Genomic DNA, 23276 nt, shown 5'->3' on the forward strand with positions numbered 1-23276 from the left:
GATGGTTCCACCTTCTGGTTGCAGCTTTGCCTCTTGAACCTCCATATAGAGTGAATATTTATATATAAAGTTATATGTATTTGTAGATATGCTCCTATAAAGGAGAAAATGGCTACCACCCAAATTCAAAAGCAGCTATGAGAGTCAGAGTGGAGCAAGAAAGCCACAAAAGTGGTTGTATAGTCAGGTCTTGGAAACCGGTAGTGCTTACAGCACTACTGACCAACTGACTGAAGAGCAGACTGCAGAATTCAAAGAAACTTTTTCACTATTTGACAAGGATGGTGATAGCACTATAACAACAAAGGAATTAGGAACTGTAATGAGGTCTCTTAGGCAGAATCCCACAGAAGCAGAGTTACAGGACATGATCAATGAAGTGATGCTGATGGTAATGGCATAACTTACTTCCCTGAATTTCTGACAATGATGGCAAGAAAAATGAAAGACAAACAGTGAAGAAGAAATTAGAGAAGCACTCTATGTGTTTGATAAGGAGGGCAATGGCTGTATTAGTGCAGCAGAGCTTCGCAGCGCAAAGACAAAACTTGGAGAGAAGTTAACAGATGAAGATGTTGATGAACTGATCAGGGAAGCAGGTGTTGATGGTGATGGTCAAGTAAACTATGAAGAGTTTATACAAATGATGACAGCACAGTGAAGACATTGTGCAGGATGTGTTAAATTTCTTGTACAAAATTGTTTATTTGCCTTTTCTTTGTCTGTAATTTATCTATAAAAGGTTTCCCCTACTGTCAAAAAAAATGCCCTTATAGTAATTAGGATTTCATTCCTCCTTTTTTTCTTCCCTATCTTACTGTCATTGTCCTGAAACCTTATTTTAGAAAAATTGATTAAGTAACATGTTGCATGTGGCTTACTCTGAATATATCTAAGCCCTTCTGTACATCCAAACTTTAGATGGAGTTGGTCAAATGAGGGAACATGTGGGTTATGTCTTTTTAAAAAATAGGTTTTTTTAGGAATTGCCAGCATGTTGCATTGACTGAGGACAGTCAACAATGTGCACTTGAGAGTTGCACTGTTGCAAAACAGGTGGATTATCCAGGTACTCATACACTATTTTTTTGTACTGCTGGTCTTGTACCAGAAACATTTTCTTTTATTGTTACTTGCTTTTTAAACTTTGTTTAGTCACTTAAAGAAAATTTGCTTATGGCACAATTTGCCTCAAATCCATTCCAAGTTGTATATTTGTTTTTCAATTTTTTTAAATTACAATTTACCAAAGAAAAAAAGCAGTTATGAGGCTGGGTGTGGTGGTGCATGCCTGGAATCCTTGTGACTATGGAGGCTGAGGCAGGAGGGTCTCAAGTTTGAGGGCAGCATCAGCAACTTAGTGAAACCCTCATTACTGCTTTTCTTTTTGGTACTGGGGTTTGAACCCAGAGACCTTTAAGGGGATGTGACTCAGTAGTAGAGCATCTCTGGGTTCAAACTCCAGTACCAAAAAGAAAAGCAGTAATGAGAATCTTTCTAACATTGCCAAAGCATAGCCTAGGTACATTTAACTTTAAAAAGCAAGCAAACAAACAAATAAAAAACTACATACACACCCAGGCACCCAAATGAAAAATTAGCTGAAGGGGATAATGGGCTGTGTAACTTTTGTTAATTTGTTTCAATGTGCTGTATGTAAAATTTGTCTCTAAAATTCACTGCAAAATTCATCTCCCTTACTACTGAAACTATCAAGACTACAACACTTGGTTAGTCTGGGAGATTACAATCTTACTTCCCATATTAGAAAAAATTTCTGGTTCAAAAAAAAGAAAACCTTTTTCAAACAATGAAGACCATGTAAATGTTCTTGGCAAGCTCTTATTAGTAAATGTTCTTTTCTCTGTGGGATTGTCTGGCTATCAATAAGCATTACTCTACTAATAACTAATTAATGATAAACAATACCTATATTTTAACTGAGGCCACTTAGCAGAGTGAACAACAGTCTGACCTCTGGAGCCAGACGTCCTGGATTCAAATCCCAGCTCCACCACTTAGATCTGTTGAGTTTCTTAACTTCACTATAGTCTTCTCATTTACCAAAGAATAAATCTACATGGTAAGGTTGCTGAGGGTTAAATAATTTAATAAATATAAGACAGTGCTGTGCTTGACACACTTTGTAACCGCAAACCATTGTCTCTTGCCTTACAAAAATCCATTTATCCATTAGATACTTTCTGGGCTGCCTCCTCAGCCCCAGGCACAGAATGTCGTTGGTAGCATCTCCTATACCAGCAGCAGGAGACTGACATTAGCATAGGCAGTGTAATCTTAAGGGCAGAAATCAAACAGTAAGGTGGAAGTAGGTTATGATTCCTTGCCTATCTCATGGGCTGCCTAAATTAGAAGCTGAGTAAACTTCAAGAGGAGGCGACCCAGAATCTGTTTGTAAAATGTGCAGTTAAATAGTGACCCACTCACATGGCTTATACCCCATCTACTCTCCATGTGTATTTGGCTTCGATTTTTGTGTTAGATGATGCTTGAAACTGTAAGGCTCAGATCCCAATGTGGAGACAGTAAGGGATGAGTAGATCATGTTATCAGAAGGCCAGTGAGAGAGTTCTGATGTGAGCCTAGTGTGCCAGTTCTCATATGTCGATGGCCCAGGCCAAAATCTTCCCTCAGTTATGCATGCACAACTCTCATTGATGTCAGCAAGAACTGTTCATGTAACAAGAGGCAGAAATTTAGCTCTTTGATTTCAATAGAATTCAGTGCCAAAAGTTTTGCTGATGCAGGTTGCAAATTTAGATCCTGAAAGGTCAGAAAAATGCAACAGAATATTGTTCTGTTGGCAATCTCATCTGTTGCACAGGCCATGGAGTTAAGTGAATACCCAATTTTTCAAGTTGCACTTGGAAGCCCTTAATGCTATTATGCCTATGTGTTGTGTGTAGCCTCCCACTGCAGTAAGACCTTTCTGTAGGACTCCAAGATTAGTTCTGTGGCTTCAGATACAATCCTAACACACAGCTCTAATTCATTGTCGGTCACAGGATTACATTTCTAGTCTGAGCCTTAATAACAACACTGGAATTATTTAATGGTGCCAAGCAGACTCCACACCCCAAGTTAGATGATGGGTAAGCATGTAGTGAAATTATGGGCTTAGCATTCATGGAATATTCAATCTAAGTTTCAGTCTAATTCATTTTCATCATATCAATAGCTTTGTCTTCATATTTGTGTGTTTTTTAAAATTTAACATGATTTTTTGCAATAATGTTCACAATTGGGTCTCCCAAACCTGAGTATCTGGTAATAAGATTCTGAGTGGTAAAACACAAGTCAATTGCAATATAATTCAGGCTTGTGGCAATAAATAAATTCATAAATAAAATTCTCAACTAAGATGTTTCTGGTTCCTTTAACCAGTTGCTCAAAATTCTACTTTCTGGTTTGGATCCAGATGTCTCCTGACCTGTTTAGAACTGAGATGCATGCCTGAGCATGTTTCCCATGCAGCAAGTTTCCTTGTGGATGACATGACCAGCAGAGCCTTCAGAGCTGCTTCTCCCCTTCTTCCCTCCAAGGAAGGACTGAAGCCTATGAACAGTACATTTGGGGACAAGAGCAAAGCATATCTGTATATCCAATACTTCCTTCCTCTCCCACTCTCTTTGGTTATTTTCCTGCTTATGAGGAATATGAATTCTTCTCTGTCCCTCTGCTACAGATTTTTCATGAGAAGGGAAACAGTGTTGTCTGTAACTGGGGGGCAAATGGGGGAAAGGTCTGTTTTGTTTAGGAGATTGGTAATATGAATTTATACCTAAGCCATATTTCCCACAAACTTTAGGAGCCATAAAACTGCTATCTTGATATCAAGTTGTTGGCCCAATATTTTAATAAGAGATGATTAGTAGACAGAAATGCATTAGCTAAAGTTTAAAACCAACAAATTACAAACTATATTTCTAAGAACATTACTTAGAAAGTGGGGTAGGGGAAAATATCAGGTGGGGAAAAGATTTAAAAGTAGTTGGCCTGGAATGTTTTCTCTGATATGTGGATGATAATTCACAATGGGGGGGGGCACAGAATAGAGGAAATTTGGACAAGACAGAGGGGAGTGAAGGGAGGGGAGGGGCCTGAGGGTAGGAATGATAGTAGAATGGATCAGACATGATTACCCTATGTGCCTTTATGATTACATGACCTGTGTAATTCTACATCATGTACAATCAGACAAATAAGAAGTTATACCCATTCATGTATGATGTGTCAAATACATTCTACTTTCATGTGTAACTAATTAGAATATATATGTGTTTATATGTGTCTGTATGTGTGTGTGTGTGTGTGTAAAATAAATGGGAATAAAAAAAGTAGTTGGACTTAAAAATCACATCTGCGGGAGCATTGGAGCAGGGCAAGAGGTCACTGTTCTCACTTCACTTCAGGGCCTAATCTTGTTCTGATATCTATATTCAAATTAGTGAATAACTCATGATTCCATATTCTACCGTATCATGAAACCATAACACATCAGAGTAGGAGAGACTTTTTACCCAGTGTTTTCAAATTTAGAGTTACAGTGATTAGCATGTCATTAAATCAATTTATTGGGTTGTGACCAACATTTCTGAATAAAAGGAATGGAATGGAGTCAAATTGAATAGAGTGGAATAAAATAGGATAGAATGGAATAGGGTGGAATAGAATGGGATGGATGGATAGAATGGGATGGAATGAAATGGAATAAGAACAGAAGAATAGAATAGATCAAAGGACATTACAATACTCTGGTTCACAACAGAAAATGTTTTCAATTGTAGATTATAATAAACAATATTGAAGTCCATTTAGTTTTTCCAACTTCCTTCTCAACCTTGAAGCTGATCTTTAGTTCCCTTAAGGGTAATACCCATTCCATTCACCAAGCCAAGTGGTTATAACGAGAACATGCAAATGAAATGCTTTGAAATCCTTAAAGTTTGATGCATATTTAAGGTATTGTTATGATTCTGTTGCTGCTACTATTACTAGTACTACTACTGTCTGAGAGGTGTCTGAACTATCAAATCTTTAATTCTATACAGCTCTTCCACACAAAAGGGCAGCCATAGCACCAACCCCACTTACCCTTCACTCCTCTGAGAAGTTACTGATGCTGTGGAGGGTGTGGGCAGATCTTAGATCTGTCAGGCTTAGAAAGAAAGGGAGTTCTCTTCTGGAAGCTCCTGTAGGTTGCAGGAAGCACAGTGATTATGGCACACCTTGGAGTTGAGCAGACTGCCACCCAGATTTAGCTCTGCCATTCACTATGTAACTTGAGGTAAATCCTTTAATTTCTCTGAGCTTCATCAATATGATCAATACTATCATTATCATCTTTTTCAAAAGAGCTATTATTATTATATATTCTGTAAAGATGGATAAAAATTTTCTTCACTTTTACTGGAGAACCTACAGTGCCACTGAAGAGAGAGAAATCCCACCTGGGCTAAGAGGGAGCAGGGAAAGAAGAGGAAAGATGGCTGTGAGCCAGCTCTTCAACCTTCCCAGCACAGCCTAGGTGAGGCCCCGCTCTCCGCACTCCCCATGTACTGTGAGCATCAGTGACTCTGTTTCAGAGACCTTTGTCATTTCATGTCCTACCCCTGTGTTTTCCTATTCCATTCACTTGACCACTGGCATTCTGACTGAGGGTTCCATGCCTGGTGTTCAGGAGTTTCCTGCAGGCATCCAACCATGAGCTGGTACACAGAAGAGCCTGACCTCTGCTGTCAAGTGCAAGGCTGAGGGGTGGGAGGCCTCTTCTCATTTTCAGTTCTGTCAGTTTCTTATGTGACCTTTGTTAACTAATGTCATCTCTCTGTATGTCACTTTCCTCTTTCAATAAAATCAGATGAAACCAGACATAAAATCAGTCAAAGGACAATGAGTAAAAATTGGGGAACATTTGCATTTCTCAAAACAGAAGCATGTTAACAGGAGCAAAATATATGTGGTGTATGTACACAATGGTGCTCTATCCAGCCACAAAAAGGAATGGAATAACAGCATTTTTGCTGAAAAATAGATGGAACTAGAGAACATCATGTTAATAGAAATAAGCCAAATTCAGAAGGTCAAGTGTCAATTGTTTTCTCTCATATGTAGGAGCTAGAGAGGAAGAAGAAAAGGAAAAGTGGGGTGAGTCTCATGAAAATCAAAGAGAGATCAGTAGAGGAAAAGGACTGACCCAGGGAGAAAGGAAGGGATGGAAAGGGAAAATATTGGCCAAATTATATTGTTATATTGTATGCATTTATAAATATGTAACAAAAAATCCCACCATTATATAACTATAATGCACCAATAAAATATGGAAAAAGGTTTATGGATAAAATGTAAATAAATAGATTGATAAATAAATAGATTAATAAATAAAACCACTAATCTTTTAAGTAACTAATAACAATTACTTAAAATGCTGGTCTTTACTGTGTATATAAAAAAGCAACAATCTTTATTTTTCTGAGGTATATGTCTTACCAATTCAAATAACTTCCTTTGGCATTCATTAGTTTTAACTACTTATTCTTTTGTTTTTTAATATTTATTTATTTTTTTTAGTTGTAGTTGGACACAATACCTTTGTTCCATTAATTTATTTTTATGTGGTGCTGAAGATTGAACCCAGGTCTCCACACGTGCTAGGCAAGCACTCTAACGCTGAGCCACAATCCCAGCCCCCTGATTTTTGTTTTTTCTACTTACTTTTTAAACTTAATTTTCCACTGTTTCATCAACTCTTGCTCATTCTGTGCTGTGGGTACATTCAGCTTCTATATTTCCCAAACATGTCATTCATAACTGTGTTTTTGTTCATTCAAGTGTCTTCTTCCCTCCCCTAACTCTACACTTATGTTCAAGTCCAGCACAGATTTCCCCTCCTCTATGACAGCAGCTCCCAATTTCTCCCCAAGTAACTAACTTTTCCCACACCAGGATCCCATCTTACCTAATCCACAAGGATCATGCCTGCCCTACTTCAGAAGTATCTTCACAGTCTGTATTCCTCCCACTAGACTGTCCAACCCTTAAAGGCTGCAACTATCCCATACATGTTTGCATCTCAGCCTTTCCACAGTGCCTGGCCTTAGCCAGCATGTAGTGAATATCTGACATAAGAACAAAGCTATGTTCACTTCCCAAGACCTATATAGCCTGTGGGTGAAGTCACAGGCAGAGCCAGCACTTGTAATCATGTTGTGAATCATGTTTCAGGCTGTGGAGACCACCACATAGTTATCAGATACCCTGCAGGAGGTAGGATAGTCTCTAGTTTTTAATGTAAAATGTATGGTATCAAAAACCCCCAAAAGAACAAAAAAGCAACTATGTTTTTCGCATTGAAAATCTTGGAGTCCAAGTAAACTTCAGGGCTCCTACCAAGGCTGTGGAGTTATTGTCAAAGGGAAAGTCAAGTGGCCTGTTTCCCTTAATACAAAAAATCACTGAATCCTGATGGAGTCTTATTCCTACACTGGCTTCTTTGAGATCTGGTCACCTTAGACAAATGTAAACTCTGACTGAGGCAGCCTTTCCACATCCCTAGAGAACAAAAATGAACACATAGGAAATATGTGGAAGAAAAAACATAGAAATACATAACCAAGGACAAAATCATGCCAAACGTACAATGGGCTGTCTGATTTATGATTCTGCATCTGCATCACACAGATATAATCTGGGATGGTTTTATAGACAAATAGAGAAGTGCTTGTGTTAAAGAGCCTTAGTACAGTCAGGCACTTCCCACTGGCTCAGTTCTATCCTAAAACACCTCCATTATCAAGCTACTTGATACGTGGAGATCTAACATCCAAAGTCTACCATTCCTTGAATTGATACTTACTGTTTTTATTAAATGTCCCAGAAAGGATACTACATTAATCATATTATGAGTTAGTTTATTAAATGCTTTGAGAGACAGAAGATGGCACAGAGGGGTCCTGGTACATCAGCAGAGGAAATATTATCATTAATGGAAGAAGAGAATCAAAGAAAATAGACAGGATATCAAAGAGATTCACCTAAAAGTAATATAGCCCAATAAGTCCCTGTTCTAATGCCAAGGACCCTCTATTCTTGTGTCTGGTCCAGCTGGCACAGAACAAGGTCAAGATGAAGGAGCTCTTGTCTGGAGTTGCTTCACAAATTTACTTAAATCGATTTGACAAACACTTATTGAGTACGTGCTGTGTGCTAGGCCCTTTGATAATAATCTAGAGATAAATCACTAAATGAAAATCAGTTTGTGCTTTTAAAGAATTAATAGTTCAGTGGAGAGACAAATACATAAACTGGTAAGTGTCATTTAATGCCATAGACGCTATGATCAATATAAAGTTCAAATTACAAAGAGGGCACTAGTGGACCTGGGACTTGACCAATTTCTCAACACTTTCATGTCTTGGCACCAAAAATATATCATTAAAAAGAGACCTAAATGTCTAGACTGCAAAGCAAATATGTCTAACATGACCCTGTCCTTCTCTAGAGAGAGTAGACAGAAACGATTTAGTCAGAGACCTCCTCCAGCCATCTACAGTATCTGCCATGGGACCTCAAAGTATACAACCACTGCAGACTAAGGTCATTCACCTGCGAATTGGGATGTGTCACCAGCCTCCCTAGAGAGCCAATAGGATCAATATGGGGATGTCTCCAAAGCATGCTACTTCTGAGTAAAAGCCACTTGCTATAAAGTATTCATAAAGGAAATTTGAATCAAGGCTCTGGAGACTGCAGCTCTTGGGATGCATCTTTAGGCATTAGAATCCCATATATCAGAAAGGGGAGGGTGCTAAGACCAGTGTTATTTGAACTCCAATCCCAACCCATGGCTGCTTTTGAAATCAATTAACTTGGCCAAGGCATGCAATGCTTTAATGACATAGATTCAGACAGAGCAGGACAGAAAATATCAGAATATATCACACACAGTAGTGGTAACCATTACATTGTGAAACTGATGTTTCCATTACATTTGTGAATGCAGAGGCTTGTGTGTATGTGTGTGTGCGTGCACACACACATACATCTCATGTGTACACACTGGTCACTGTGTAAAATGAGAGCAGTGGCTCATAGCTTGAAAAACTGCCTTTCACAGCATGGAGCCTAGCCTCCTTGTACTGATGATAGCTGAGATCCAGAGAATTGACAATGTTTTTCATAGTGGAAGAACTACACTAGAGCCTGGTGTTCTACCAATACTAGGTTCAAATTCCCACTTCAGTGTTTTCCCCCAAATCCTAGTGCAATCCACAGAGGATTGCAATGGGGAGGGCAGGGATGGCAGAAGGTGAAGGGAAGATGGAAAGGGAGAGATAGGATAGAGAAGCTGAACCCTTGGGTCCCTTATACCAGTAGACTGGTCTTGCTAGATTTCTGTCCTTCCTCTTGCACAACCGTGTTCCATCCACAGAGGAGTAGAAATAATTGGTAGTGTCACACAGTGCTTCCTGTGGCCTTCCACCATACCTATGTAAAGTAGATCATCTTTTCCTCCCAAATACTCAGGTGAGGCAACTGAACCTCAGAGAACAAGGCCACAGAGCTCAGTGGTTGGGCCAAGACTTGCACTCAAAGCTAATTTCAGAGTCATTTCTTTTTATACTCTCTCCACCATAACCCTGTATCCAGAGGTCCCCATATTTTGACCATTTTTCCTCTTTCTGTACCTCTTAAGTTAATTTTATACATTTTATAAACCAACATCTATGTATATAATATCTACATCTATCTATATGTAGAAAGATAGGTAATATAGATAGATATATAGGTAATATAGTAATATAGGTAATATAGTAATATAGGTAATATAGTAATATAGGTAATATATAGATATATAGGTAATATAGGTAATATAGATAGGTAATATAGATAGATATTACCTATCTTTCTACATATAGATAGATATTACCTATCCCCAAACCTCATTATAGTCCACACTTCAATTTGTGCATTATAGGATAAAGCTATAGCATCCCTAGGAAATAAGAACTTAATCTCAAACCAGTACTACTGTTCTCTTATTTTAAGTAACAGAGAAGATGCCTATGAATATACAGTTACTCTGGAAATGACCTGGGTCTATTTTCTATTGACACGGTACAGTTGGAGAAAGAGCAGTACAAAATCATACTGAAAAGAATGAATGCAATAATAATGTAAAGGCTTAATAACTACAAAGGTGTGTTTGTCCTCACTCTTAAAACAGGATTTAAAAGCAATGCCTTCCATATCTTTCCGCTTACCTGCCTGAAATTTCAAGTTAGATTCCCATACTCATGGCTTCTGTTGAATTTAGATGTGGGCTCTTGCCTAACCTGGTGTTTCCTTTGGAATCTAAAGGCTGCATACTGCCAAGCTTGACCCAGCTACTTCTTCCCTTATTTAGCCCGTTTTGTCCTTAACTTCTGTGTTATTTGAATGCATTTGAATCCTACTTGGTTCTGAACCCCTTGGGAAGCAGGAACAATATTTTATTTCTTTTTGGCCCCAACCTCTACCTCAACCTGGTCCCAGTAAAATTTTTGCACATACTCACATTTAATAAATGCTTATTAGAGTAAAAACAATGAACTCCTGGGAAAAGAACCCAGTCTAATCATCTCACCAGGCCTGGCTACTAGAGTGCAGGGTAAGTCGTGTTTATTCTGTGACTACTGACCCCAGCCCTGGCCAACCACTTGGCTTTTTCTTGCTTGATTCTTTATGTGTCTGAGTACTTTTGACCAAAACCAGAGTCTCAGGGACTGGAAAAATAATAAGAATTTGAAACAATAATCAATTCTTCCAAAATATTTAGTATTTCTAGTATTTCTCATAATTAAATTTCTAATCATGATTCAGGATTTTCATTTTGGGAAATCATCCTTTTGCTTCTTAGAGTCTGACGACTACCTGACCATGGTTGCAGAGGTCAAAATGAACTCCAGCAGAGAAGGGAATGGGACCCTCAGCTCTCTTAGGACTCGAGACTACATAGTGATAAGACAACCCTGGGCAGAGATGGAGATTTGGGATGTCTGAGTGATGCTAGAGTTGAGGTCCTCTTCAAAGGGAGTTTACGCAGATACACCTGAACCCATTATTTTATACAATTAATATGCACCAATAATTATCATTTTAAAAAAGAAAAAATTATAAGATCCACCTAAAGGCAAAAACATAGTTTGAAGAGACAGACCCAAGTATCAAAACCAGGCTCAGATATGGCAGAGATGTTAGAATTATCAGAACAGGAGTTTGAAACAATTGTGATCAACATTCTAAAGACTCTAATGGATAAAATAGCACAACAGATGGGTAATACAAGCAGAGAATTGTAAATTCTAAGAAAGAGCCAGAAATAAATCCTAGAGATAAAAAAAAGTCTACAACAGAAATTAGGAATATCCTTGGAGGGGTTCTTTGTAGCCGGACTGGGCTGAGGAAAGAATCACCAGTATAAACAGAATATCTAAGACCTATGAGATCACTGCAAAAGGTGTGATACAACGGGGAATGTCCAAAGGAGAAGAAAAACAGAAAGGAACAGAAGAAATATTTGAAAGAGCAAACTGGGGATTCCATCTAGGGGGTAATACCATCGTCCAGGTGAGAGATATGGTGGCCTGGACCAAGGAGGGAGAAGTGGTGGGGTCCAGTCCTGGTGGCACTGTGTATGTAGAATCAGCAGAAGTTACTGACAGGTTAAATATGGAAAATGAAAGAAGGAAAAATTGACGACAGTGTTTGGCCTGAGCAGGTTCAAGTGTACAGCTGCAATTTACTGAGAGGCTGGTTTGATATGGTGCTATTTATTGAGGACTGGGTTCAGGTAACAGGAAGCCCTCGCCTCGCCAGCCATCATGGCCAGCTGCAGGCCACACCTTCAGCTTCTACCAGTGCTGCGCTCTCTGGCAAGTTTCTCCACCTCTGGTAGGCTTCCCTTTCCTGAAGCAGTCATGGCCCCTTCAAAGCTAGAGCTGGGGAAGGAATCCTTCCTGTTCATTTCCTTCATCCTAGAAGTTGCCGCTGCTTTCACTCTATCTCTTTGTCCCTCAGAGTCTTCTTTATCCCTTCTCTTAACCACTTTTTACTATTGCATAAAGTAATATTCTAGTAAGAACAATACACTAGCATAGGACAATTCTTTGTTTTCTATTTTTTTCTGTTCAAATCTCTGGTATAGTTTCTGTTTGGGCCCCTGATTGACACAGCCAGGGAGTGAAAGGAACCAGCAAAGGAAGAGTCTATGAAGAACAAACAGGAAAGGGTGGGAACATCCAAATCCAAATGAAGAAACCAATGCAAGATGGCAGGAGTGAACTGTGTGTGAAATGGTGCTGATTATCATGTAAGGAGAGGAGCAAAAATTGACTATGGTGTTTCAGCAATATGAAGGACATTCAATAACCCTGAAAAGGTCATATGTCAACCTTACTGGCACAGTGTCTTCCCCTCAGTTCATGGTACAAGGACACTGACTTCCCCGAGAATGCCGTTCAGCCTTCTCTCTCCTCACAAATGGTTTGTGTAGGTTTGGCCCCAGAGCTGGGCATGTGACCTGAGCCTGGCTAGAGTGCCACATCTATTCGTTACTGTGACAAGCTCAGGGATGAGTACATTACCTAGTTTGGACCAAAAGTGTTCATACCCAAGACTTTCACTGGAGCATCCAGGAATAAGAATAATTTCCCATTGGACACAAAGCTGAGAATAATAGGCAAGATGATCCTCAGCTCACCAACAGAACAGAGTCTGCCTGAGAATGGAGCCAACACAGAGAGCAGAGCTGGGGGAAAAACAAATTCCTGTGATATTTGTGTGAATCCTTGGATTCAGTTGGACCTAAAGCCACCCCCTGGACGTTTTAGTTATACGAGATAATAACCTTTATTCTCTTCATGCCAATTGGAATTTAATGTTCTTCACTTGCAACCAAGAGTCATGAGTAAAATAGTAACAGTCAATTAGTGACTGGAAAATGAAAACCAAGTGATGAGCTTAGGGATTTATCCAAGCCTATGACTACGCTGGGTCTATATGCCAGGCCTCCCAACTCAAAACTTCCTTCCACTCCACAAACCCTACTCTGAGGAAAGCAGCTGCATTTGTTACAACTGATATTTACATGTGACACTTAAAAGCTGCCATTATGCAGCCTAGAGAAGAGAAGGATTTAGACCTATAGATTTTGGTATAACTGAAAGGTTTTTCTGGATGGTGTTGAATGACTCTCTTCCCCTTATGATATGAGAAGTTCATGGTGAAAAAAGAGAATTTCAGAGTATCAAAGTGATATAACATTGTGTTCAAGAGAATGGGTGAAAACTCTTTATTTTGGTACTAATTAGGAAATTTGTAAGAACCCAATCTTGTCCAAGGTCAGAGTTACATAAGTCATAGCCTCAATATTTCTCATACCCCCAAATACAATAATCAAAGCCAATTTGCCCCTTCATTAATTCAGCTGCAAGTGGAAAGCTCATAGGACACTGGCCACCCCAGCAGTGGGCAGCCAAGGAGGTCAGCACTTCCTCAGTGAGTCACAAATGCAAGTTAAGCCACTGTTTATCTTCTGGAAACCTTGTCTTGGCCACACTAGATGTCCCCGCTTAGATATAAATTTAGATCCCTGTGAGGTAGACAGATGACTGTCTCAAAACTACCACATGGCATTAACCCAGAGCCACGTCAGAGGCCCAGGCACCAGAGGACAGCAGGAGGGCCCTGTTACCAAAAATGTGCTGTGTGTGTGTGTGTGTGTGTGTGTGTGTGTGTGTTAAAATCTCAATGCTTAAATCAACCAATGAAATATTCATGGGATCTAAAGTAGTGGGCAAGCTAACCGCTTTCTTATGGGAATATCAATATCCTTGGAGCCAGTCTCAATCCAATATTCAGAAGCCTCTCTTCCTCCTCCGTCACTTTGGTTCAGACTTATTTTCAGAAATGCTCCACTCTTCCTTAATCCTGCTCCATTAATGGGATGGGTGGTGGCAGGTGGGCTAGGGGAAAGCACCACAGGGTGTAGTGGGTCACACAGAGGGAGGTCTCCCAGAGGTCGTTACAGGCATAACCAGGAGCCATGTCTAGAGTGGTTGCTCTGGGAAGTTGGAGAATGTGTGCACAAGCGGGTGAGTGGTTTTAGTGTTTTCGTCTGGTCAATGATTCCAGGTGTGGACATAGGATTTTCCTTCCTGGCAAGAGTGTGAGAGAGGAATGGAGCGGATGGAGGGGGGTCCTAACCAGTGTCATGGAATGAAATTACTGCTGGAGAAAAATATGTTTTCCTCCATGCATTCTTGCCAAACTTGAGTGCCCCTTGTGGGTGTATAAATGAGGGCCTGGATGTATGCTACAAAGACAGACCCTGCTCAGCTGGCAACTCAAGGGCTACGTGATATCTCCTCTGTGTCCCCTTCCTCACCTAGCCCTTCAGGCTTGCCCCCTTCATTCCCCGCCACCCACAGGCCTGCGCTTGAGGTGGGGTGGAATTCTACATTCTCCTTTCCCTTCTTAGCCTCTCAGTTCAGACTGCCAAAAATGGGGCCAGTTAGGATGGTGGTTTCCTGATGTGGGTACCTGTCCCTCAGGACTGGAATTAGGCCTGCCAACTCATTCCAGGTCTGCCAGCCCAGGAGCCATGGAGCGGCCCTCTCCCTGGGGCTGCTCTGTGTTACTGAGACTTATCCAGCCTGCCCTTTCGGGTGCCCCAGCTGCTGGGGAGGCACAGAGACTTCTTGGAGACTGTTGCATAGAGCAGTACTGCCAAGCCAAGCTGCAAACTGAGGAGGCCCAGTCACAGGTCCAGAGAGGTAGGTGTGGGCAGCAGGACTGGGGAGACGGCTACTCTCCACACACTCCTCCCCACCAGTTGGCATCCCTCCCACGCTGGTGCCAATGAGCACCAGTGATGGAGGGGAGGCCTCGAAGGTGGCCAGCCAGCTGGAATCCCTGCCCTAGGTCCAGAGGAGGTAGACAGGGCCCCGAGCCACGGGCACTTCCCTATGTATTCCTCTTCCGTGGCGAAATCTTCAAATCTAAGCTTGTGAAAGTTGTTTTTAAAACTTTCTATGCTTTAAGGTAGATGTGCTATAAATTTAGGGAATACAGCAATGACAGTCAATGCTGCAAATCAAGCTATCATACATTTTATTATCTTGCATTCTGAGGCTTCCTGTCCCCAGAAATTGGAGAAGGAAAGCTCCTAAACTCAACACAGGGAACAAGGTCAACCTTATTAGGTCCTGAATAATGTAGACAGGCTAACAATGAAAAGAAGAATGAGGAGACCACAGAGGACTCTCCTTATTCATTACACTTCTCTAAGCAGCCCACTCTAGAAATGCTGGGCACACACCTGAAGGAATCCCTCAGAGTCTTGAGCTCACCACCTGTCTCCATAGCCCCCCTCCTCAGGCAATACTAAGTCAGGGTGTATGTCTTGGAGGCACTGGTATGCAGGGTCTGCTGTGTAATCATCCCCACAATTGCAAAGGCCAAACAAGAACCAACACCTTCTTTTTTTATGACTCTGGTGAGTCCTTAAAAGATGTCACTACCCACCATTTATCTACCGACACCAGCTGGAACCAATATCTATCTCTGTTGCTAATGCTGCTTTTATTCCTATTGAGTCTGGCTCATGCTTTCCTGCACCCGCTGTGTGACCTTGGGAAAATTACTTCACCTCTCAGCGCATTATCTTATCTTCAAAATGGAAATAATAGTATCTATCCTATCTGTTGCAATAATAATTAAATGAGTTAATATATATAAAAATGTGTAGAACACATAGTAATTGCCTATAGGCATAGTAGTAACTGATATTGCTACAATTAATATCACTGGTGTCTCCAAAATGTTATTGAGTGGAATTCTTGTCAAGTCCCTGTCAAGAAAATATCCTCATCAGTTGATTTATATAAAGATCTAGATGTCAGTCCCCAAAGCCCATTAGAACTTTGATCTTATGTCAGTGCAACTTAATCCAGCTCCACTTTGGTCAGCAAAGTCCAACTTCTATTTCATAAAAAGCTGATTCACATGTAAATATGTATCTGTATACAGTGTGATATAAACAGGTGATCCACATATAAATATGTATCTGTTTATAGTATAATATAAAATATCATTATAAATGAGGACTCAGTCCTCCTCCATGATCAGCTGGAAAGGCTTCATCAAGTATTGGACAAGACTGCACCTTTTCTCTGAACCCAAGAGTGAAAACCTGAGTGTGGGGAGCATGTACCAGCCTTGCTGGCCATTTTCTGTTTGCATGGCCAACTGGTCGAGAATATGGTGGCATAACACTGAAGGTCAATATAAGGTTCCTGTCCACACATTATCAAGCCTGGTTGAGGCAACATTGAGTCCACTGTGGAACCCATGTCTGGAATCCGCTGCCACGCAAATCACCACATGGCGCTGGGACTGTCTGCAATGCAGACATTTTATGTTCTGGACATTTTATATTCTTTCAATTCATCCTCACCAGCTCTCTAATGGTAGATAGATTCTATGTTTCCCATTTTACTTGAGGAGACAACTGAAACAGTGAAAGTAACTTGCCCAATCAGTGACTGAACCAGGAAGCAAACTGACGTTTACCGGACTCCTCCTGAGTCTATGATCTTAACAAGTATTCTTTACTCCTTGTTGCTTTCAAGTCACTTTTAAAAGAATTACTGAATATATACCATTGGAATGGTTTCATGAAATCAACATGGATTCTTAACAAAGATTTCTCAGTGTCTTCTTATCAAAAGAAAATTAAGCACCTTTGATGGCTCATCCCATTGTAATCTGGCAGCTGTTTCTTCCTACTCAAAATATTCAGCTCCAGATCCTAGCCAAGGTGCTCATGCCAGCAGCTTCTTCTTATCGGCAATAAGAGCTACTCATTGAGGCAGCGTCATTGTACCAAGTCTTTAAGGGCAGACAATTAAGCTGAGAACTTGTAAATAGCTCAAATTCTTCACTGCTGCTTGTTTTTTTCACATCCATGCTGAAGATAAAGCTCAGCCTGGGATCCTTACAGTAGTGTGTGTTTTTCAAATATTGGACTGAGCCCCCTCAAGGGGCCATAAAAATACTTTTGTATGTGTAAGCCAGCATTTTTAGTATTAAATAGACTAACATAGATTCAAGAATGGCATATACCACATGTGGTAAGAACAAATAGTGACCCTTGAAACTTATTAGATTTGTGTGTAAGGATAATGATGCATCATAATATAAAATGAATTTTTTTTCTGAATCACAAATAAAAATGTTTGAAAGTCACAGTTTTACAAAGGTAACCTCACAAGCCCAGCTCACCTTCCCTTTGGCTCTCCCAGGGAAGTACCAGCATAGTTGGAGGTCACAGAAAGAGGAAGTGGGGAAAATGTTAGATTTGGGTAGCAGAAATAAAGGAATCAAAACTGTTTTCCTTGTGCAGAGCTGATTCCCTTTCTTAAGAGTAGTTAGGGCTGATTCCCTTTCCTGGGATTGAGAAGGCTTTTCTGTGGATTTGCCCTCAAAAGGCTGAAGAGGATAAGGAAAGTGCCTGGGGGAAGAAATCAGTGATTGTGGCCCAGCAGAAGTTCTTGTGAAACCATTCAGAGGGCTTTGAGGTCCCCAGAGCTTTACCAAAATGGCATCAAGCTAAGAAGACCTGACTGTAGTTTTCACCAGTTAAAAATCCAAGTGTCCACAGAGGGACAAGGAGCAATTGTTTTCAAACTGGTTTCCCATCAGAATATTTTCTAAAAATAACAAATTCTAGGAGTTCCACCTTTAATATATATAAGAAAAAAAAAAACAGGAATCTGTAAATCTTCCCAAATTGCATTGATAAAGTCAACCTAGCCATGGTTCTCAAGCTGCAGTTGAGCCAAGAGAACAGTTGAAATGAAGAGACTCCTTGAAGTGAGGGTCCAAGTTCTGGCTTAGCAGCTCATCCATGGGACCAATTTCAGCAATCACGAGAGGTTGGGAGTCTTTGAGTCCAGGCAGGAAAGAGGCACAGATCAGTCCTCCCACAGAATCCCTTCTATGACCATGCATTGAGAAGCACCAGCCTACTGGCTCTGGGTGCCCAAGAACAGCAACATGCCTGCAGCTCCACTTACAGTCTGAGGCTACCTGAGGCTCCAAGCATCTGTTTTGACTGCTCCAGAGTCCTTGGCTCCCACTCATTAATTTCAGCAAACTTTAAATATGCTTTGATTTCTAGGAGTCCTTTTGTCTCAAGAATCATATTTTGTCCAACAAGTGTTACTAGAAGAAACCAGTTCAAGGAATGGGGCCAAGAATTAAGCCTTCATGGCAGAAGAGCAGTTCCCTTTCTTTCTTCTGAACGAAATCTTTCAAAGCTCTTATTACCACAGTCAAGAGCATGGCAAACTCTTCCAAAGGCTGTTGCTTACATAATTCTGAAAGCTGCATCTTAGGCTTGGATGAAGAATAGATTCCCCAGCAGGAGTCCATTCTCCCTGAGGCAGAGGAGTGTTTCTTTTCATAAGCATTAAGTGCTCTGTGCCTGAGAAGTCTGAAAGTGAAGAGGGATAGATACCTCTTCCTGAATAGAAATACAGTTTCCATTTTAACCAAAATGGCTCCTTGCTCATAACCATGTGGGCACATGAAGCACCCTCCATATGATAGTGAAGCACCCCCATCTAGAAATCCAGAGCACACAAGAGCCTTTCCATAAAGAACAGTCATTGAAATTCACCAGAACCACTTACAGTTCCCAGTTCTCATCTCCCATGCCAGTGCTCACTGTTTTCTAACTTGTTCCATTGGAATTAGGCGTCTGGTGTTTCCCTTCCTGAACTGTGACTATTGCCACCCTGATTTCCACTCCAAATGATGCTTTTCTGGACCTCCTCAGACACAGCTGTTGGTCTTGTGTTCTCCTACAGCTGAGCTGCCCATCCAGATTTTATCTCTGTCATTGTCCCATCACAATGAAGCAAGTTAAATGGAACCAGGGTCACTGGCTGTAGGAGAAAATGGCAGCACAGTCTGTTTTCCTTATCTAGGAGGGGATTTGAGCTTTAGCTCTTAAGTTCTTAGGATCAGGTATGGCAGAAAACCAAGTCTGTTCAGTCAACAACAAACAGTGGGAAGCCCCTGTGTGCTGAACACTATTCTAGCAGCAAGGTCCCCGCTGTCATGGAATGTACATTCTTGACATTAAGCACAAGTGCTTGCAGGTAGTTTCTGAACCACATTTCATCTCACTAGATGACTCAGACTTTGGAATAGTGGCAAAATGAGATAGAGGCCTTCTTGAGACTGCATTTTCTACACTTAACCTTCTGTAACTCTTTTAAAAGGACATGGGTCTGATCATCAGAAATGATGTCACACGACATGAGAAATGATGCAAGTGATATAAATCTTTTATCCACAATCTACAAAAGTCTTTGAAAGTCACAGCACCATATAACTCAGAAAAGCCAGTACTCTACTAACATTGAAAATTGCATACTTCTACAAGCCTAGTAATTACGTTTGGTTTCTGTTTCCCATTTCTATTATAGATTCTATTTAGGCATTTCAATAAAGATAATTCAGCTTATTCCCTTTTAACATTTAACCACTCTAATTTTTCAGAATTTCCAAACTAAGTGGACAAATGGCCATGACTCTTTCCCTCATCCTTAAACCACTTCCTTCTCCCATCCTCCAAAAAACAGAGTGAAAGAACATACTAAATTTGCTAAATTCTATTAAAAAGAATATAAGATGTTGGATTGTTTTCCTGGTCCAGTCAAGATATTACCAGATGACCTTTTCAATCCTTTTAACTTGTCTGGTGAGAGTTTTTGAAAATAAATATGCCTGACAAAATTGTGACCAGTTTTAATCCTGGAGAACTCCATAAGGACAGGAACTTCTCAACTCAGGGCTATCCCTGGGCATCAGGAGGATGGAGTGACAGCACAAGGGGTTCTTACAGCTTATTAAAAGAGGTCAGCGACTTTCCCCACTGCAGACCTTTCTCCTATTAGGATGCACTGAGGCCAGTAACAACTGATGCTGGGCCAAGAGCCGAGAATCTGGGCTTTTCATTTTCAGTAACACTCCATTAAAAACTCCTCACCTATACTAGGCTTTTAGTTATTTGTGAGCCAAGTCATACACACACATATGTAATCATTCATTCATTCAACAAATATTTATTGAGCACCTACTCTATGCCAGCCCAGAGCTAATGACAGTGTGGCTTTCTCACCATAGGAAACCCACTGCACTTGTTTTAGATGAGCCATCCCCAGGAACAGTTTTATGAGATGGCTTACAGGTATTGTGTGTTATATAAATTTATACTGTGTTAATTTTCCATATAGAAAGTTTTAAAAATTAAAAGAAAAATATTACCAGTTCCAATATCTTCCCTTTTTTTAGGTGTCTAGTTTTTAACCTAGTTGTTTGGTGTAAATATATATTTATCACATGCATGCAATTTTCTATCTTTCTTGTTTTCCCCATTTATAAATTATATTTTTTCCAAATGCAAAATCCTGAATCTTGACAGCACAGGTATTTCCAGAATCATGGGAGGTCACAGTGGTTTCTATGGCTTCCTCCTTCGCCGCTCAAGTTTGAAAAACATCATATTTTCTGGTAGCAGCTGCCTCACAGTTTTATACTATACCCAGTTCAAGAGTTGGCAACTGTAGCTTTTATTTAAGGACTGTTACAATCATGGAGCTTGCCATTAGCATGTGAGTCTTGGATAGGCTCTGTGGCTCCTCATTCCCACTGTTCTTGATGTCTGCAGGGCTGCCCTTCCAGGTCTGCTGGGTGCTGCCATTTTCTGCTGGATTCCAGTCTCAGACAAGGCACTGCCGTCACCACCACTGTGCTCACATTATCTGATAGAGTGTAGCGGATGAAATGGAAATCACCAAAAATCCTTGCTACTTTCCCACCTTTCCTAGGGCTCTCTCAGTCAGGAAACTGTGTGACAAATGCCTTTCAAAGGACTGTGGACAGGGAAGGTGTGTGTCACCTCTAGTCCCAAAGACAGAAGAGTCGATGAGACTCTCGCACTGATTGTAAGGCCATGTGTTGCAGAGAGTGCAACCACAAGAGGGCTTCAGTCTGGTCCTCAGTGATAGAACCAGTAAGCCCATCCCAACCTTCACTTACAGAGTGGGCAAAAAATAAGTCTTGTTGTGAAGCCCCTGGAATTTGATGCTAGTTTTTTATGCATCACAGCACTGTCTATCCTTAATGTTAGGGGCAGTTTTAATTAAAGTCTATTAAAATAATGAAATAAAAGGTTTTTATATAAAGATAAACCCCTCTATAAAAATCAGACATGTGGTCAACAGAAATAATACTCATTTCACTGCTCTTAGAATTGTCCTAATGGATTCACTCCCAGGAAATGTGCAAACAGTTTTCTAGTCACCTGTTCTACCAATTCATCAGGCATCTAAAGTCTGCAATGGAAACAGCTTAGGCTCACACACAGTGGGCAACTGACTAACTTAACACACTGACCCTAAGCATGGCACATAATCATAGGTGGGCAAAAACAAAACAAGATCAGAAAACAGGCAAAAGACCTGAATAGATAATTCTCCAGAGAAACTTTGCACGTAGCAAATAACCATATGAAAAGATGCTCAGCAACATATGTCACTGGGGAATCACAAGTTAAAAATCAATGAAGGACGGGTGTGGTGGTGCACGCCTATAGTCCCAGTGGCTCAGGAGGCTGAGACAGGAGAATCACAAGTTCAAAGCCTGCCTCAGCAATGGCAAGGAGCTAAGCAACTCAGTGAGACCCTGTCTCGAAATAGAAAATACAAAATAGGGCTGGGGATGTGGTTCAGTGGTTGAGTGCCCCTCAGTTAAATCCCCAGTACCCCCCCAAAATCAATAAAATACTACCACAAACCTATTAGAATGGTCAAAATCCAAAACAGTGACAATACCAAATGCTAAGCAGAATGCAGAGAAGCAGGAATTCTCACCCATCACTATGGGAATTTAAAATGGTACAGCAACCTTGCAAGTCAGTTTGGCATTTTCTTACACAACTAAATATGATCTTACCATGCAATCCAGCAGTCTCACTCAGTGTTTACCCAAACTTGAAAATATGTAAAATACCTGAACACAGGTATTTATTGCAGCTTTACTCACAATTTTCAAAACTTAGAAGCAACCAAGATGTCCTTCAGAAAGTTAATGGTTAATATAATAATTAACCCCGATACACAGAACAGAAATTACCTCCCAGTTCTATTTTAGGTCCACACCACAATTCATCTCCCCATCCATATCAGGGAAGGAGGCAGGCAGAGCATTGACTATAAGGAGGAAATAAGAATACAAAACAGGAAAAAAAGAAAGTGAATGACTAATCTGTGGCACATCTAGATAGTGGAACACTATGTAGCACTAAAAAATAAATGAGCTATTGAGCCATGAAAATACATGCAGGAAATATTAATCCAAATTAATAAGTGAAAGAAGCTGATCTAAAAAATAAACATATTTCTGTATGATCCCAAGTCTGACATTCTTGTCTAGGCAAAACTATGGAGCAATAAAATAATCAGTGGTTGACAGAGGTTGGAGGAGAGGGATGAATTTGTACAACCAGAATGGTTTAGGGCAGTGAGTCTATTCTGCATGATACTATAATGGTAGATATGTAGATGCATACATACTTTTTTTTGGTCAAAATCCATAGATAGTACAGCATTAGCAATGAATCCCATCACAAACTGTGGACCCAGAGTGACAATGATGTGTCACTGGCCCTTGGATTACAACAAATTTCCAAATTGCTGAGAGTGAGGAAACTGTACATGGAGGAGGGGGTTATATGGGAAATCTCTGTACCTTCTACTCAACTATTTCTGTAAACCTAAAGCCACTCTAAAAAAATATTCAAATTATAAAAAATTAAAGTCACCAAAAATAAAGATAAATTCAGAGAGCAAATGAAAAAATTTTAACTGTAAGTAACTCTAGTGGTGGTGGTTATCCTTATCAGTCTTCTGTGTTCATAAAACCTATAGTGAGAATTTCTATTGGAGGTATCTGAATGAATCCATGAGGCATGTTAGTTACCTTTGAGAATGCTTTCTGTAGCTCTGTCCACTGGAGAGTCCTAGGAACTATGACCAGTAGTTTATTATTACTATACAGTAATAATAAACATACTTTGGGCCTAGATTGTTGTTTTGTAATGCCATTTCCCACTCAAAGAAACCAGTGATTCTTAAAGAAATGGC

General features: G+C 40.3%; 1 pseudogene; it reads left to right on the top strand.

Moving 5' to 3' along the window:
- Positions 1-269: 269 nt before the first annotated feature.
- LOC114092329 (calmodulin-1-like) lies at positions 270-716 on the top strand (annotated as a pseudogene).
- Positions 717-23276: the final 22560 nt, after the last annotated feature.

Source organism: Marmota flaviventris, chromosome 12, assembly GCF_047511675.1.
Source record: "Marmota flaviventris isolate mMarFla1 chromosome 12, mMarFla1.hap1, whole genome shotgun sequence".
Taxonomy (NCBI): domain Eukaryota; kingdom Metazoa; phylum Chordata; class Mammalia; order Rodentia; family Sciuridae; genus Marmota; species Marmota flaviventris.